Source organism: Bidens hawaiensis, unplaced genomic scaffold (assembly GCF_021521415.1).
Source record: "Bidens hawaiensis isolate Kalapana, Puna unplaced genomic scaffold, B.hawaiensis_p1.1 tig00008064_1, whole genome shotgun sequence".
NCBI lineage: Eukaryota > Viridiplantae > Streptophyta > Magnoliopsida > Asterales > Asteraceae > Bidens > Bidens hawaiensis.
The window spans coordinates 759,829-778,878 of record NW_027491569.1 but is presented as its reverse complement, the minus strand read 5'-3'; the positions used below and the strand labels follow the sequence as shown (position 1 = coordinate 778,878).

General features: G+C 36.4%; 1 long non-coding RNA gene across 1 annotated transcript; it reads right to left on the bottom strand.

Annotated features, from left to right (window-relative positions):
* Positions 1–8,554: 8,554 nt before the first annotated feature.
* LOC143636836 (uncharacterized) lies at positions 8,555–9,757 on the bottom strand. The gene is made up of 3 exons (XR_013154316.1): positions 9,615–9,757; positions 9,091–9,147; positions 8,555–8,697 (listed from the first exon to the last, which is right to left on the bottom strand). It is a non-coding gene; the product is annotated as an uncharacterized LOC143636836 (long non-coding RNA).
* Between the last annotated feature and the right edge of the window lie 9,293 nt (positions 9,758–19,050).

Below are 19,050 nucleotides of genomic sequence, written 5' to 3'. Positions count from 1 at the left end.
ATTTTGAGCAATGCATCAAGTTTCCTTTACTGTGAGTGAGTATGCACGAGTCCATCTGTCGGCTTACATACATTGTATCCCCTAGGGTCCGTTTCTTATTGGTATTAAGACGCACGCAAGGGAGGAACAATTGTATGACTAACAATGGATTTTGATCAAGTCAGTAATTTAAATTGTACGAAGTACAGCGGTGATCAAGTTTAATGACTTTGGGTTTGCTTCTTGAAAGCGAGTGAAATATTCATGCTTATGAATACCCAGATGATTAAGCCGCATAAAGACTCACAGTGTCCAGAATCCTAACGCTTGTTATTTGCTTTATTTTATTTTTGGGTGATCAACAAATATAAGGCTTGAGTATGACTGGTTATTACATTTCTGCCGTCCTCACCGAGACTTTTGCTAGAGACTAACACCTCTTTCAATTTGGCGTTTCTTTATGTTTATATCACATACTTTACTCTACTGGGTTTTTTTAAGACCTACCAATGCACCAATGCAATTAAGCACACAGTCTTTTAAGCTTACTTTTTGCTGGATTTGGGGTTAAGATAATCAATGTACTATCATGTTCTCTTTTTGCTTCAAAAACTCAAAATTTTGAGGAGCATAAAATAAAGAAGAGATAAATTTAATCGCCCCAGTTAACTTAAGTTTATAAATAAATGGCTAACCATCAATTCACAAGTGAATAATAGGACCAAGACATGCAAGCATGCTTCACAAACTTAAATAACCGACATAATTTTCAGCGATAAAATAATCTAAAAACGCCTGCAAAAATCTTTTTTGGTTTTTCTCTATACAAACTTTAAAAACACAATATTTGTCTTTTTCAATTTTCTTATAAACAAAATAAACTTCACAATCTTTTTGGATTTTCGGATTTTTCTGTACAAAACATAAATCACATTCTTTTTGGTTTTTCTAAATATTTAAAAGAAAAACATTAAAGAACAGAAATCACAATATTTTTGAATTTTGAAATTTTTTAATGTTTTTGGATTTTATCTATACAAACGAAAAACAAACTCTTCTTATATTTTCTAGATTCCCCCCCCCCCCCTTAAAACTAAAATAAATTATAAAAGAAAAATATGACAGAAAATAAAGATAGTCATCCTTGTTTAAGGATATCAGCAAGGGTCTTCAATTCGTTTAAATCAAGCAAAAAATTAAAACACGTTTTGTCAAAAGCTTTAGTAAACAAATTGGCTTTCTGAAAGTCAGTATGTACTTTCTCAAGGTCAATCAACTTCTTCTCAAAGCAATCCCGTATAAAGTGATATCGAATTTCGATATGTTTTGTTTTCGATTGTTGTACGGGATTCTTTATGATAGAAATTGCAGCAGAATTATCAATCAGGATAGGAGTATAAGAAACTTCAAACCGTAGTCGCGAAGATGTTGTTGTATCCACAAAACCTGGGAACAGCAACTCGAGGCTGCAACATACTCAGCTTCGGCGGTTGAAGTAGAGACCGTTGTCTGCTTCTTACACTGCCAGGAAACAAGCCGGTTTCCTAAAAATTGACATCCCGCTGTAGTAGACTTGAAATTGATCTTGCATCCTCCATAATCTGAGTCTGAGTAGGCTGTAAGATCGAAAGTATCATCCTTGGGGTACCACAACCCGATGTCTGGATTTCCCCTCAAATACTGAAGAATTCACTTGACTGCAGCTAGGTGAGTCACTCGTGGACTTGCTTGATACCTAGCACAAAGACAAACAACAAACATAATATCAGGGCGAGAAGCCGTTAAATACATTAACGAACCGATCATGGCACGATAGAGGGTAGGATCAACGGAATCCTCCAATTCATCCGGTGATAAATTGTGCCCTACTGGAAGAGGAGTAGAAGGGATTTTTCCAGCAGAAATCTTTAATCGGCTCAAGACGTCGTTCACATACTTAGTCTGGTGAATAAAAATTCCGTGAGCAGACTGGTGAACCTGCAAACCTAAAAAGAAATTCATCTCTCCCATCGAGCTCATCTTGAACTTTTTTTGCATGGACTTCTCGAACTCCTTACACAATGTGTCGTTTGTAGACCCAAAAATAATATCGTCGACATAAATCTGGACTAGGAGAAGATCGTCACCAACAGTTTTATGAAATAAAGTGCAGTCGACAGTCCCTCGTTTGAAGCCATTATCAGTCAGATGGTCGGCGAGCATGCCATACCAAGCTCTCGGGGCTTGATGTAGACCATACAGGGCCTTGTTTAATCGGTAAACACGGTCCGGATAATCAGGATCTTCAAAACCAGGAGGCTGTAAAATAAACACTTCCTCGTGTAATTCACCATTGAGAAAAGCACTTTTAACATCCATTTGATAGACCTTGATATTCTTATAAGCTGCATATGCCAGGAAGATTCGAATTGACTCTAATCTTGCAACTGGAGCATATACCTCTGTGTAATCAATACCCTCTTGCTGATGAAAACCTTGCACCACTAAACGTGCCTTGTTTCTCACAATTACCCCACGATCATCCTTCTTACACTTATATACCCACTTAGTCGGAATGGCTTTCTTGACTCTAACAGGTTTGTCTATTAAGTCCCAAACACCAAAACGTGCAAATTGCTATAATTCTTCTTGCATAGCTTCTACCCAAGAAGGATCTTCAAGTGCCTTACGAGCTATCGTTAGCTCAACTTGAGATAGAAAGTAAGAGAATTTAGCAAGATTTACAATTCCCAAAGAATGTAAGTTAGTGTAAGCACACAATATGTTATTATCACTTGACGAAGCAACTTGATGACGTGTACGAACGTCCACATCAAGTTCTCCAATGATGTTTTCCTGTGGATGATATCCATGAATCCGAAGAGTGGGATTCTCAGGAACAGCAACATTATCAAATAAGTTAGTGTAATGTTCACCTAACTCGGGAGATGAAACATTATCACTGTCAAGATCAATAACTTGATCTTCAGCTTGATCATCATCAGAAGAAGTAGAAACATTATCAATAGCAACTGGAGAAACAACTTGAGGTTCTTCAGTTGGAGCATCTGGTTGAGCTTCAACATCATTAAAACTTGAAAATCTTGGAATGGTCAAATGATCTTCAAAGTATGCTCGAACCAGATCTTCGTCAATGTGTTCAGTCGAAGGAGTAAATAAATTAAATAAACTATCGTAGTCAAACATCCAGTCTGGACCTTTCCCTTGAGGAGGAGTTGTGTACTTTTGACAGTCCACATGGTACCATTCTTCAACACAACCAGATGTGAAATTAAAAACCCTTTTCTTTGGAGATGCATATCCCAAAAAATACCCTTCGATAGCTTTTTCTTCAAATTTACCCGAATCCTTCTTCAACATTGTACACGGACACCCAAATGGTTCCAGGTACTTTAAATTAGCTTTTCTATTATTTAAGAGCTCGTAGCTTGTCTTCTTGAGTCGTTTCACAGTTAGAACTCGATTAAGCGTATAACAAGTTGTATTCACTGCCTCATTCCAGAATTGGACAGGAAGCTTAGAATCAGCGAGCATTGTGCGTGCAGCTTCAATCAGAGTTCTATTTTTCTGTTCAGCAACACTGTTTTGTTGAGGTACATAAGGTGCACTATATTCTCGGTGAATTCTCTTTTGAATACAAAAGAAATCCAATATAGTGTTTTTGAATTCAGTACCATTATCACTTCGGATTCTCCTCACCTTTTGTTTATACAGTGATTTGATCTTAGTAATAAGGTTTTGTACCAAAACCGGTGTTTGATCCTTCGAACTCATAAATAACACCCAAGAGTATCTTGAATAATCATCAGTCACTACAAGACAATACCAATCCTCAGAAATACTCGCACGATTCACAGGACCAAACAAATCCATATGAAGTCGTTCAAGAGGAGTATCAATGGAATTCAATAACTTAGAGGGATGTGTCTTCTTCTTCTGCTTGCTCTTTTTGCATGCAACGCAGTGATCGGATAACTTAAAATTCTTTAACGAGACACCCTCAACTAAGTCATTTGCCATTAAATAATTCATCTTTCTGACATGTATGTGACCCATTCTACGATGCCATAGAATCGAGTCTTTCTTGGTTGCTTTCGAGACAAAACATGTTTCGATCGATGTAGATACCTTAGAACTCATATTTAAGACATAAATATCATTTGATCGTGGTGATCGCATGACAACCATGTCCTCGGGATAACATAACCCGGTTTCAAGATAAGACATTCTTTGTCAGTAAATATCGTAGTGTACTTTTTATCATAAATCTGCGATACACTCAATAAGTTATGATCAACTTTGTCGCAATAATTCACTTTCTCAAACGTAATGTGACCATTTGAAACTTCACCCTCTTGTGTGATCATGCCCCCAGAATTCCCAGCAAACGCTACATAACCCCCCTTTAATATTTCTTACGTTGGTTAATAGGTCGAGATTCCCAATGATATGACGAGAACATCCGCTATCCATGATCCAGTTTTCACCAGAGATTGTCTTGGATGAACCCTCGTTAATCTTGGCCATGCAAGCAAACATTGATTCGGAAGGCTTGTTGCAAGAGTCGTCAGAATCAGATCTAGAATCATTATCGGAAGACATCTCACTACCAGTTGCATCTTGACAATCTTTATGTAACCCAAACATAGCCAAATTTGCTTGAACATCATTGCATAGTAACCGTTGTGACCAATCAGTTCCATCTGCTAACATTGCTTGTGTTGTAGAAGAAGATGATTTCTTTTCAGCATCACTTCCTCGTGAAGAAGAAGCATTTTAATTTTGATCACGAGAACCAGTGTATTCTTTCCTTGGTTTGTCACATTCCTTTGCGAAATGCCCAAATTCTTGACAATTATAACACTTTACTTTTAATTTGTCAAAACCCAACTTCTTGTTTAAAGCTGGAAGATCTTTTCCAGTTCTCTGCATAAATCTTTTAACTTTACGGACGATCATAGCCATGTTCCATTTTAAATCCATGATTTCTAGATCATTTGGATCTATCTGATCATAGTCCTCATCTGTTAAATCACTTGTGGCAATCTTACTACTCACTAAGTTTTCATATGAAGACATAAAAGCCGTCAGAAAAGCAAAGTTTTGCTCAGCTTCCTTCATATTAACACTAGGTGGTGTAGCAAATGGATTTGTATTAGTTGAACTTCCAGAACCACCCGAATTACCAGCAGAGTAGAAACAAACTTTTGGATCATTAAACATAGTTGATTCTTTTTCACTTGCAGCATGAGTAAGAAAAGCAGTGATTGGAGAGATCGTTGAACTAAGAGGCATACTTCCACCATAGAAAGCTGGATCTTGATTTTCTTTGGAGGATTTTTGACACTTAAGATCGTATTCTCTAGCTTCGATCTTTTGTAGAAATTCAAGTGCCGTCAAGTCTTCATTCACAAAATAGTCATTCTCATTCAAAACCATTAGAAATGTTGAGTAAGAACTTGGAAGCACACTTTTAATAGTGTCAATTTTATCCCTTTCAGAAATTTCCATTTTCATCTTGTCCATTTCAGCAATTAAATGACTAAATCTTGTAGTCATCTCTTCAACTGTTTCTCCCTTCAATGTATTAAAGTTTCGAAACTAAAACTTGAGCATCACTTTCTTACTCTCAGCTGTGTTTCCCATGCTTCTCATACGCAGATGTTGAAATAAAGACGCACATCTCTTGATACTACCAACTTGATGAAAGATATTTTCTGGTAATGCCATAGTCAGAGTAGAATAGGCTTTTATCTCGATTTCTAAAGCTTTCTTCTCTTCTTGTGAGTATTGAGAAACAGCTTTAGGAGTATACCCAATAGTATCATCACCAATCATTGGTGCAACATAAAGTTCATCAAGACAATATGAGCAGTCAGGATGAACAGATCCCAAATGAGCACAAAACCGAGGTTCCCACTTGGCAAAGTCACTGAACTTCATCAATCTTGGACATTTAGAATGCGAACCTATCTCGGTATCAAGTTGCAACATCTGTTGCATCAACATGTTTTGAGAAGCTAATGCATACATACCGGCCATTTTTGAAAAGTTTCAAAAATTTCAAGGGTGTAACAAATAAAATTTAACAATCTGTGAACAGTTATAGCGAACTGTGAACAGTGTTTAACGAATCAACTCTTAACAAGGTTAAGATTGACCAAATGGCGAAACAGATAACGAATGAGATGAAGGTTTAGCGAATCACAAGTCAACTTAACGAATTGACCAAACGAATCACAAAGGATTAGTTTAGCGAATCACAAAGGATTAGTTTAGAGAATCACAAATCAACTTAATGAATTGACCAAACGAATCACAAAGGATTAGTTTAGCGAATCATAAGATAATCAGTAATGAATCACTAAGGAATGCTTAGCGAATTAAGATAACGAATCAGCTACAGTTAATAGCGAATCAACTATAACGAATCAGGTTGTTACAACCGTTTGTAACAAACTCTGACACCTTATGCCACGTGGCAAAGGTTGTTAGGACACAAATCCCAAGTTGGACGCGTGTCACACGAATCAGTTAATCTAGTTAACGAACTAGATAACACGAACCAATAACTCACACGAATAGATTAACGAACTGGGTAACGAAGTAACAATTTTTATAACGAATCACGATGAAACATATAGCGAATCATCAGGAAGAAGATAACGAATTAAGTTCATCTTCAAATCTTCAAACATTCAAAGCAATTTTCAAGAAATTTTGAAGATCAAACCCAGAAACCCAGAAATACCAGATTTGTAATACTACTTCGTTTCTCAACCAAAACGCACAAATAACCTATAAATCTTCTCGTAATCAAATTCCGAATCCAGTACACACCATCTCGTAACCGATTAACACCCTAAACCAATTCAATTACACCAAAAACTATCCCCTGTTTCGGACTTAAACCGAATCCAAAACCAATCCACACATATCCAAATCAAACTTCAATTCCACTTAACCACACCTATCCAATACCTTAACCAACACAAATTCAATCCAATCCGTCCATAATTCAACCAATTCAAATCAAAATCGATTCAAAAACTATAAAACAGAAAAACTTAATAACAATAACAATTGAAACACCAAATCAAGTGTAAATCGAGCACCAACAGCTCTGATACCACTTGTTGGAACCCGTATCAATAACAATAACCACTAACAGATCTCAGATCTGTGTTTATACTATTAATACGATTAAGGATCTAGCTCATAATTAACATTGATTCAGTGTTATAAATATGTGTATATATTATCAATAGATTAGTAGTATTGTATGTATAATATTAAGGTGAAGCTTGAGAGAGATCTGGACAGCACTTCGTTAATTAACTCTCAAAAACTTCTTTTTAAATTGTGAATAGGAGTTCACTATATATAGAAGGTGATCTGGTTCTCTAACATCCCGTAGCGAACCAACCTCTCCTTCGTTACATACATTAACATAGCGAAACACCCCCTGATTCGTTAACATCCCCTAACGAATCAGGAGGGAATACATTTAATGTCTAGTTCGCTAACATCCCCTAGCGAACTAGACTATAACTTAACGAACTAGCTATTAAATAAACTAATTATTACATTAATTAATAAACAAACGTTAACGATAAATACAAAGACTCTAGACGCAAAACCGTGCACTAACAATATATATATATAGGGTTAAGATACTTTACAATTATTCCTTAACGTATGATAGGTACACGAGACGCTCAAAGGAAAAAAAACAAAGGCAAACATACTAAAACGCTCAGCAAAAAACCTAAAACGCTCAAAAACAGTTTTCGAGAAAAAAAGTAAAAAATTGATCGATTAACGATCCAAACTGTTTTTCGGTGAACCAATGATTAATTGGATATGTACTGACGATTCCGAGCTGTTGGGATGTGATTTCATGGATCGATTTCATGGATAAAGGGGATTCGCGTACCTATTGTACGTTAAGGTATTATTGTATTGGATCTTTTCCATACATATACACACACACACACACACATATATATAATACATCGTTTTTTGTGATATCTTTGTTAATAAAGTAGGTTTATGTGTTTTGTAAATTTCAATCAACATGAATGTGTGTTAATAAGTGAGTAGTTAGGGGTGAAATTTAATAAGGAGATGAAAGAAATGGTCAAATTAAAGCCAATAAGCCAACGAATTGTAAAAAGGGTAACACGGTGGGCATACATGACTTTATTTTGCATAATAGTGACGTATGCATATATATTGGATCAATGGTGTTATAAAGTAATTGTTACTTAATTTGTAGAAACAAAAAGTTTTTATTTGGGGGCATTACAACTGACAAGTAGGATTGTGATGGGAAATAAGAAAAAGACACGATATTGACAGACTAAAATAGCAGGAGAGGCATTATTGATGACGAAATACTGAATGTGTGTTTAATTCCGTAATAATGATTAATCTTACACGATATATGCGTGAAACGTCCTTTAAGTTATAAGAATAATTAAGTAAATTGCACAGCGGTTAAAGGTCCCAAAAACATCCATTTAGTTAGAAGAAATAGTTTAACATTCTTTTAAAACTTAAAAGAAATTCAAAGTTTACCAAATCATCCTACTACATACCCATACTAGTTAAAATATAAGTTTACAAAAGATGAGATTTTAACATAAAGACAACCAAAATTCCATTACTGAAAGCCCGAGACTTCGACCATCCGAAAGCGTCACTATTGAACTTTTCCTAAACCACAATAACATTATGAATTGTTAGTACATTATTGTATGAATGGGTTCTAAATTATTTAAATAATAGCGAAAGGATTTAAGTGAAAACTAAAACCCGCATGAGTACAATATCACCTGAAAGCCTCTCCTTTTTGGCTCGTTTCAAATGACTATTTTACCCACGTTCAAGCCATGATTTCTCAATTGACTTTAAGGTCAATTATGGAGCAACAATTTCCACAACCAACCTCACGTATGTGATAAAATAAAATGTCTTTTTCAAATCATTACTTATACTATTTCATATTTGTGAAACTGGGCAACACTAAATTTATCCGGTATGGGATTTTTTTCCTGCAAATGCAATTATATAAACTTTACAAAGTAAAAAGTTTAAAGAGTCAAGTACCTTTAGATGACGAAGAAGAACCCGCTCGGTGATCTTCAACTTTGATGACTTGGTTACCTAAACATTCATTGTTTAGATCATTAATCTATTATCTCATAACATATTTCTGACAAACACCTAATGTTTTGGCTCGTCAACATATTAGCAATTAGTAACTTTGACTTGTTAAAGTCAACTAAGCACTTATTAACCAAATTTGGTCCATTCATGTAACAATTTCTTTATAACTACTTCTGAGATATATGTATACCCATCTATACCATATTTAACCCAACTAACTAACACAAACATCAATTTATAAATTCCCCAATTTTGTCCCTGAACCCTAGAAACTAGATTACTAGTAATATATATATATAATTCAAGAATTTTGGTGACAATCATTCACATGCAATCATCATCTAAACACTTTGGTAGCAAACATGCATCATAAATCAACCAGTTTTAAACTAACATTCAAAAACCCATTAAAAGCTTGGAGTCCTCCTATGGAGTTTCAAGAGATGAAAAATAAAACAACTTACTTTGACTACATGGAGTCTGAAACAAATATAACGATTAATTGATGATTACTTTCACAAATTGTAAAATACAAGCCAAGAATTATAATCTCCCCATTTCCCCCTTTTTTTCTTCCTTTTTGTTTATGTTGGAGCTCACACACACAGACCACACTTCCACTCCTTTCTACTATATATATTTTTTTTATTTAGTTTTAGTGAAAACCATATTTCCAATTAACCCCTACACTATATAATCAATATGGATCCCAATTTTATACAAGCATTAATTATTATTATTTTTTATTTGGTTTCTTTCTCTAATTCCATTAGAAAAATAAATAATAATAATAATAATAATAATAATATAAAGTAAATCGGTGAAGGAAATTGGATGTTACAAATATCCCCTCCTCTAACGAGGTTTCGTTCTCGAAACCGTTTACATACCGAATAGATGGAGGTAGAATTTGAGCATTTCCTCTTCCGTTTCCCAAGTGCATTCGGAACCTTTTTGGTGTCTCCATCTAACTTTTACTTGTTCGATTTCCCTGTTTCGTAGAATTTTAGTCTTCCTATCAACAATTTCAACGGGCTCCTCCACGTAGTTGAGTCGGTCATCTACTTCAATATCCTCAAGTGGCACATATGCGGTTTTGTCAATTAAGCACTTGCGTAATTGGGACACATGAAACGTGTTGTGGATTAAATTCAGTTCATCGGGAAGTTCTAATCGATATGCGACTTTTCCCACACGCGCAAGAATTTTAAATGGTCTTATGTACCGAGGACCTAGTTTACCTCTTTTACGGAATCGAATCACGCCTTTCCACGGGGAAACTTTCAAGAGAACATGATCTCCAACCTCGAACTCAATGGGTCTTCGCCTTTTATCGGCATAAGATTTTTGCCGATCTTAAGCCGCTTTTAAACGCGCCCTAATTTGTTCGATCTTTTCGACAGTATCCTCAACAACCTCTTTATTTCCGAGTTCCCGTGGTCCAACCTCCCCCCAACATATTGGTGTTCTACATTTCCTCCCATATAACATTTTAAACGGTGCCATCCCGATGCTTGAATGATAGCTATTATTATACGAGAATTCTACCAATGGTAAGTATTGATCCCAACTACCACCAAAATCGAGGATGCATGCCCGCAACATATCCTCAAGTGTTTGAATTGTTCTCTCACTTTGTCCGTCAGTTTGCAGGTGATATGCGGTACTAAGTAATAATCTTGTGCCCAAACCTTCATGAAATTTCTTCCAAAATCGGGATGTGAAACGCGTGTCACGGTCCGAAATTATCGAAACCGGTACTCTGTGTCGGGATATGATTTCGTTTATGTAAATTTCTGACAGTTTCTCTGACGAAGAAGAATCCCTAATTGGCAAGAAGTGGGCACACTTGGTTAACCGGTCAACAATTACCCAAATGGTATCAAAACCCTTAACAGTCTTCCCATTTCCAAGTTCGTGATGAAATCCATGGTAAGGTCTTCCCATTTCCAAGTTGGAATTTCGAGAGGTTGAAGCTTACCATAAGGTTTTTGATGTTCGGCTTTTACTTGAAGACAGGTTAAGCACTTTTCAACATACTTTACCACATCCCTTTTTATCCCGGGCCACCAATAATTTCGTTTAAGATCTAGGTACATTTTTGTGGCCCCTGGGTGGATAGAATATCTAGTTTTATGAGCCTCATCGAGTATTCTAGTTTTAATTTCACTAGATGGTGGAATCCAAATTCGACCGAACCTCGTTTACAAACTGGACTCATTATCTACTAAATCCTTCATTTGACCCTTAATTCTCTCCTTCTTCGCGTTTTCTTCTTTGAAGGCCTCTTCTTGCTCATCTTTGATTTTTTCTAATATGTTTGGCGTTAGGGTTAGTTTAAAGGACCGCACCTTGATCAGAGGATAGTTGTCCTTGCCACTAAGGGCATCGGCAACCACATTTGCTTTACCGGGGCGGTAAAGAATATCACAATCATAATCCTTTACAAGTTCTAACCATCGCCTCTGTCTCATGTTTAGATCTTTTTGATCAAAGAAATACTTCAAACTTTTATGGTCCGTGTAAATCTTACACTTAACTCCATACAAATAATACCTCCATATTTTCAAGGCGAAAACGACCGCCGCTAACTCGAGGTCATGAGTTGGGTAATTAGACTCATTAGGTTTCAATTGCCGAGAGGCGTACGCTATTACCTTACCCCCTTGCATTAATACAAACCCTAAACCGCGGAGTGATGCATCAGAATACACTTCCCAATCCTTGTTACCTTGGGGTAGGGCTAAAACCGGTGCATTAGTTAACATGTCTTTCAATGTCTGAAACGCGAAGTCTTGATCCGAACTCCAAACATATTTCACATCATTCCTCGTGAGTCTGGTTAGCGGAGACGCTATTTTGGAAAAGTTTTTAATAAATCTTCGATAATAACCTGCCAACCCTAGGAAACTCCGAACCTCAGTCGGGGACTTAGGCGGGAACCAGTTTTGTATCGTTTCAATTTTTATTGGATCGACCGATATCCCTTTTGAGTTTACAACGTGTCCGAGAAATTGTATTTCTCGTAACCAAAAAGCACACTTTGAAAATTTGGCGTACAATTTCTCCCTTCGTAAAACTTCAAGGAGTTCGCGCAAATTTCGAGCATGATCGTGTTCATTTCGAGAGTAAATCAGGATATCGTCAATGAACACAATCACAGACCGGTCCAAAAATGGGCGACATACCCGATTCATAAGATCCATGAACGCGGTCGGGGCGTTCGTTAATCCGAATGGCATGACCACAAATTAATGCCCGTAGCGGGTGTGGAATGCAGTTTTCGGTATATCGCTTTCAACCACCTTTAATTGGTGATATCCCGACCTTAAATCTATCTTTGAGAACCATTTTGCTCCTTAGAGTTGGTCAAATAAATCTTCGATTCGAGGTAGGGGATAGCGGTTTTTTGATGGTTAACGTTTTTTTAGCAATTGATCATGTGATAATTATATTTTTTTTTATTTTCATGTAGGTCATATATAATTAAAGATCTGAATGCCTTTGAATCGTAGAAATAATGGTAATTGACGGGTTAGGTATATTCATTAATTTAGATCAACTATAACCTAATCTTTACTAAATCAAGTAAAACATATAAAATAAAAAACAAATGAAAAAAAGTATAATTAGGATCAGGAAATTCTAAGTTTGCATGATTAAAATAAAGTGGATGATAAAGCTAGAAAGCCAAATTTTGTATGAAAATAAAATCTTTATTATGGGGTTTATGGAGTCTCAATATAAAAAAATGCTTGTTGTCCTTGATAATATAGCAAAGGATAGTACGATTCATCGTCATTCTTAGTTGTGTTTATCTCATTAGTAAATCCATCATCTGGTACGGCCATAACTTGTTGATTGTGCAAATGTATGTTACGGTCAACCCTAGGCCTTATTGGGGTATACCCATACTTTTGTACATGTGTGACCTATCATCTTCCATAAATGTACGGTCCAATAAGGGAAACCGTGAGTAATAAATATGTAGAGGTCGTTGTGAATGACAACCATATGTCCATCCGAGGGTTTTGTTGGAAGTTTTAGGAAGGTTGTGTTAATATTCTCCATGTGAGTATCAAAAGTCAACAACAGAGCACGTCGCCTTTAGATATGTGGATTTCACAACTAAGTACAGAACTCCCTTATTGAATATTCCGCTTTACCATTGATGGTCCTTTGTTCCCTCTTGATATTTGTTTAGGGTTACAACTATTTTCCAGACCCGTGTTTCTGGTGTTACTTGTATAATTTTGTTTTCTAATGGTCATGCTTTACATGCAGGATGGTCTATTCATTTGACTGTTGTAAGTACAATCCAACAGTGTCAGATCGTGTGTTGAAAATGCCTCGAGTGTTTGTGGTATGTAGAGTTGTATATGCGCTTATTAGGTGTTCAGGTAACCAAGTTCAGTATTGCGACAATATAAACATATGAGGCCATGCTTTACAACTCTTATAAGAGTTGTAAGAATGTTGACTTCACGAGGATTTGCCTCACATGGTAGTATAACTACAGTATTTGACATAGGATCTCTGTATGCTGAAGTAAGCGATAAACTATGGTGTGCCAAGCACTATGATTTTTTGGTTGTATTCTTTGAAAGTAGCGACAATGCATTGTGGTAAAAAAATTGTTGAAAGTAATGAGAGCCATTTTTTTGCATACAATTTTACATCAGCCTAAACACTTACATTGGATCCTTACTAAGATGTCGGACAAAAGTATATTTGTATGGACATTTTGAATCGTACGAGGTCCGTGCGTGGGTTTGGTACATGTTTTTGCACTTTTAGACATGCCTTCCATGGATATTTGTATCTACATCACAAGGTGTTATGCATGAGTCATTTAGACGTAGAATAGTTTTTAAAAAGCAGTGACACGTTATTTAATCGATATGTGTACGATGTGGTTATATTATAAGCCGCATGTTATTTGCAAAGTATGATAGGAAGTGGCAAGTGTTTGGAAGGGTGTTGGGGTGATGCACAAAACCAATAGACTTTATGTAGGCTTAAGTCGTAATAACGTGTGTTTTTTATGTTTAATTTAAGTACCATATTGCTATATAAAAATTTAAAAAAAGATAGTGGGTGTTTTTATACATAGTTTTATAGATTATGGTTATTATGTTTTTTCCTTCATTGTGTTTTACCAAAATTTTGTTTTACACAATTAAACTTTATCATAGTGTTTTTTAGGTTAAAAAACGCAATCGTGTTATTTCATTGTTTTTTGTTTTGATTATTTTTATAATATTTTATTCATTATGTCTTTTCATTTCGTTTATCATTATGTTTTTGTTGGATAAATATAACAGTCAAAAAATGGCCTAATGAACCAAAATACCTCTTTGCCTCTTTGGCCTAATTGAACCAAATGTAAAGCATTTTCAAGAACATGAACAAATAAAACACAATTCGTTATTGTGTTTTTATCTTTTCTTTTTTTTTTTCATTTTTTTTATATCATTGTGTTTTAGCAAGTTGGATGAGGCTCAATGGTAGAGCACTCACTTTACTAGTGTGAGGTAGGGGGTTCAAACCTCACTATTACCAACTTATATGGGAGATATGAGGGATGACCCTGGCTTGCCAGGGTTCGAGTCCTGATCTCACCTGGTTTTACCGGCTCCTCGCTGTCGTGCCATTAGGCGGGTGTGGGGGTCGGGTTTTATCCGGTGATCCCTCAATAGGGTGGACCGCTAGGGGCTTCGTCCGTCCGGAATGGTGGCCGACTCGGGCTACCTTTGGCCAATGGGACCCGCGTACGAAGTACCCGGCGTTACTTAGTTGGTCGTTCAAAAAAAAAGTTGGTTTTATTTTGTTTTTTTAATAACAACAATTGTCTGGTTATTTAGTTTGTGTTTTTTTTTCTTTTCATCTTAACCCTTGGAAGTTTCCGTATGACCACCATATCCACTATCACCATAGTTTCCGGGGACGAAGGAAAGCCGATGAGGATGTTAGTGGCGGTGGGCGGTGGCAGTTGTGGATGATGGAATGATGGTGGTTGGGTTTTTGAGATGTGGAAGATGGGTGAAAGTGATGGATTAAGTGGGTTTTTAGTTGTATAGATGTAATTAAGTGTGATCAAAATGTCATCTTTTCTTGCCTTCTAAGAAAAACCAATGAACTCTTGTTTATATAACTTTATAAACATATATTTTATTTTTCTATAGTTTATACAAAAAAAAATTATTGTTATAAACAAATTATATTACTTTTTACATAACTACAGAATAAACTGAATGCTTTAGAAAATCATTTTAAGGTGTTGCTGTGAGAATACACATGTCTTGTGTAACGAGCATCAAATGCATTATAGATGGTGAAGGAACGTAATCAGATTTTTTTTTTATCACCATCCTTTATATAAAATAAGATTACGATTCGTTACAATAATGCTAATGTCTCCTCAGCATTTTCTTATCCAGAGTTGAAAAAGAAAATTGTTAATTTTTTTCAAAATTATTGTATAATTTAAAACTATAGGTTTTTTTATTTTTTATTCTTTTTTTTTCTAAAGCAATTTTTATTTAAAACATTTTGGTTTTTACGATTTAGTAGGACAAAATTTGTGTCGGTTCACATTCATAGTTTTTTTGTTTTAGTTAGAGGTGCACATAATCGGGTACGGGTAAAAACCCGAACCGGTTCGGAACCGGTTTTTTTAACCCCGAGTAGAAAACAGGACCGGTTCCAGTCAGGAACCGGGTCGGTTTCAGACCCGAACCGATGCCCCGAAATGCCAAATTTAAGGAACCGGGTAGGGTAGGAACCGGGACCGGTTATTACGTAAAAACCGGTTCCGCCGTTTTTTTTAAATTCAAATAAACTAGCCGTTACAAACCGGTTCCAACGGCTATATAGCCGTTTTTGACTGTTGGAACCGGTTATTTTACTATATTAAGCTTAGAAACATACTAAAAATAGCAATGCGTTATGTGTTGTTAGTTATACCACTTTCAAAACTATATAACACACTCTATATCACAATTAAGGTTAAACCGACAATAAATGGCAACTAATGACGGCGTTGTTATGGTGATCGAAACAACACGATGCCCCGATGTTTGGGTTCATAACGATTTGTGTGTCATGACCGACGCACAAGAGATGGCTCGTTGCAAATATTGCTCGAAGTTTCTTAAAGCAGGGTCCAACTCAACATTACGAAAACATACGAATAAGTATTGTCGTGAGAAAAGAAGTTTGGATGCTAAAAAAGCGGAAGTGGGAGAGTCGTCCAGCTCTACAACCCAAGCATCTACCGACATTGACCCAAACACTTTCGGGAAGCATATCGGCCTCGCGTACGTCAACAAGATTGTTATGAAAACTTTGTAGAGTTTGGCGTTGGGCAAAAGCACACTTGAGCATATGACAAGTTGAGTTCCAACGGGTTGGAACGTCCAAATTCGGCCTAAATACTTTCTTTCAACCGACTTGCAATAGTTCTTGTATTCAAGATGTCTTCTTTTACCACTTTTGAAAACATCTTGTAACATAAGTCTAAAGAATTTTAAATCGTCACAAATGTTATCATTGTCGAGACCTTTTTGAACAACCAAGTTGATGATATGTGCAACACATCGAACAAGAAAAAAATCCCCGTAACAAGGCGGTGAATATTTAATGATAAATTTTTCGGCGGCCTTAGTATTGCTTGATGCGTTGTCAAAAGAAATCGAAAATATTTTATTTTTCAAGTTGTAAGTCGTTATAACTTCATCAAGCAATTCAAACAATTTGTCGGCGGTATGTGGGAATGGGAAGTTTTCAAAAGGGATGGTGCGTTTCATCATTTTCCATGTCACCGGATCAACCCAATGAGTGGTGACACATATGTATGATTCGGGTAACCCGTGTTGTGCCGACCAAACATCGGTAGTTAAACTAACCATCGCTTGTAAAGAATGAAAAAACTCGATTAACTCTTTCTTAGCACACTCCCACAACTTGATACAATGACGTCTTAAGGTAGTACGACTTACATGTGAGTATCGCGGTTGTAGAGTTTCTCGAATCAAGGACGTCAAATCCGGGTCGTAGAAGTGGTTAAACGGTAAACCTCGTTGAATAACGAACTTTGTCATTCTATCTTGAACTTGATTCGTGTTGTAACGAAATAGCGTACCTTCTTTACCCAAGTCAACTTGATCGGTTGCGCCAATGCCTTTCAAGGCCTTGCAATATGGCTTCTCGATGTGCTTTCTCAAAGTCGAGTTGGAATCGTGCTTTAATAGTGTTCCACATAGTTTGCAACGAGCCTTTTGATCACCATCGACATTGATAACCAAATCCCAATTCTTCCATATGTCTTGGTTGCGGTTATGGGTGACTATCGCAAGAACTTGTGGGTCATCTATAGCACGAACGGGTTCAACAAAAACATTCTTCTTAGCCTTGTTGTTAGTTTTTTTTGTTGGGTGCCATAATATTATTGAGTCGGATGGTCGGGTTTGCTAAACGAGAAGTATTTTAGTTTGTTTTTGAGTTTGGTGGTGAAACAAGTGGTGGAAAATAAGTTATATATAGGTTTTGGGCATAAAAAACCGGTTCCAACGGCTATATTACCGTTGGAACCGGTTACAACGGTAATATTCTCTCTCAAAAACCGGTTCCAACGGCTATATTACCGTTGGAACCGGTTCCAACGGCTACTTTGACCATCAGCTCCGTTTTTAATAAAAAACCCGCCGGAACCGGTTTTTTCGGGTAGGAACCGAACCGGGTACAATTTGGAACCGGGTGGGAACCGTTTGGTAATATAATCAGTGGAACCGGGTAGGGATTTCGGGTTTAAAAATACCCAGACCGGGTATATGGCCAATCGGGTAGGAACTGGAACAGGTTCTGGGTCAGTTCCACCGGTTCGGTTCCAGAACCGGTTTTTTTTGCACGTCTAGTTTTAGTTATGTTAATTTGTTGTTGGACTTGAATTCGTGTCAATTAGTGATCGCGACACACGTATTATATTATTCAACACATATTTTAAATCCACCACTAAGAAACAACTAAGTATGCTAACTCAAAAATAGGGTGAGCAAGAAACAGTTCGGAACCGTCAGAACCGAGGAACCGGAACCGAACCGGTGCCTTAGAACCGTTAATGTGTGTTACCTTATGGTTATTTGTTCTCGGTATTTTCATTAAATGACTCCCGATTTGGTTTCGAGTAAATCCGCGGTTCTAGACGTGGAACCGAAAAATCGAAATAATAAAACTTTTTAGATAAATTTACCAAATCCCCATTTTGTGTAGGGTGACTTATTAGCCGTCATCAATTCAATCATTATTAAATTCAAATCCTCTTTCTTTCTATTCAATACCTAGCAGCCAAGATTAATGTTGTTTTAGGCTTTTAGGATAATAATATAAAATGATATGATCATCCTTTAATCTGCCACCACTAATGATTTATTTAATTTCAACAATTAGGTTTTAATAAAAAAAAATATAATGATCACATGTTGTAATCTAAATTAATTTTATCGTGAAAGAATACATACAATTATATAAACTTTGTTTTGCAAATTGCGAAGTTTGCACAACCCATTTGATAAATAAATGATCGACCCGGTTTCTGCACATAACCGATTAGTGAGAACCGACTTTGCGAACCGGTTTACTATAACAGGTTCTGGTTGCGGTTCTATTTTTCAGTCATTTTCGGTTCCAGTTCGGTTCTCGCAACTCCGAACCATTAAACAACCCTAGTCAGATCCAAACCCAGAGCTGCCAATATCCTCTCTGCAATATCAAGAACAACGATTCATGCAATTTAAAAGACGGGGTATTTGATCATAGGTTGAGTTATTCTACAAAGGAGCATAAAAATGAGAATCATGAGAAAGATTTGTGGCTTTTAAAAAACCATTAAAAAATTTTAGA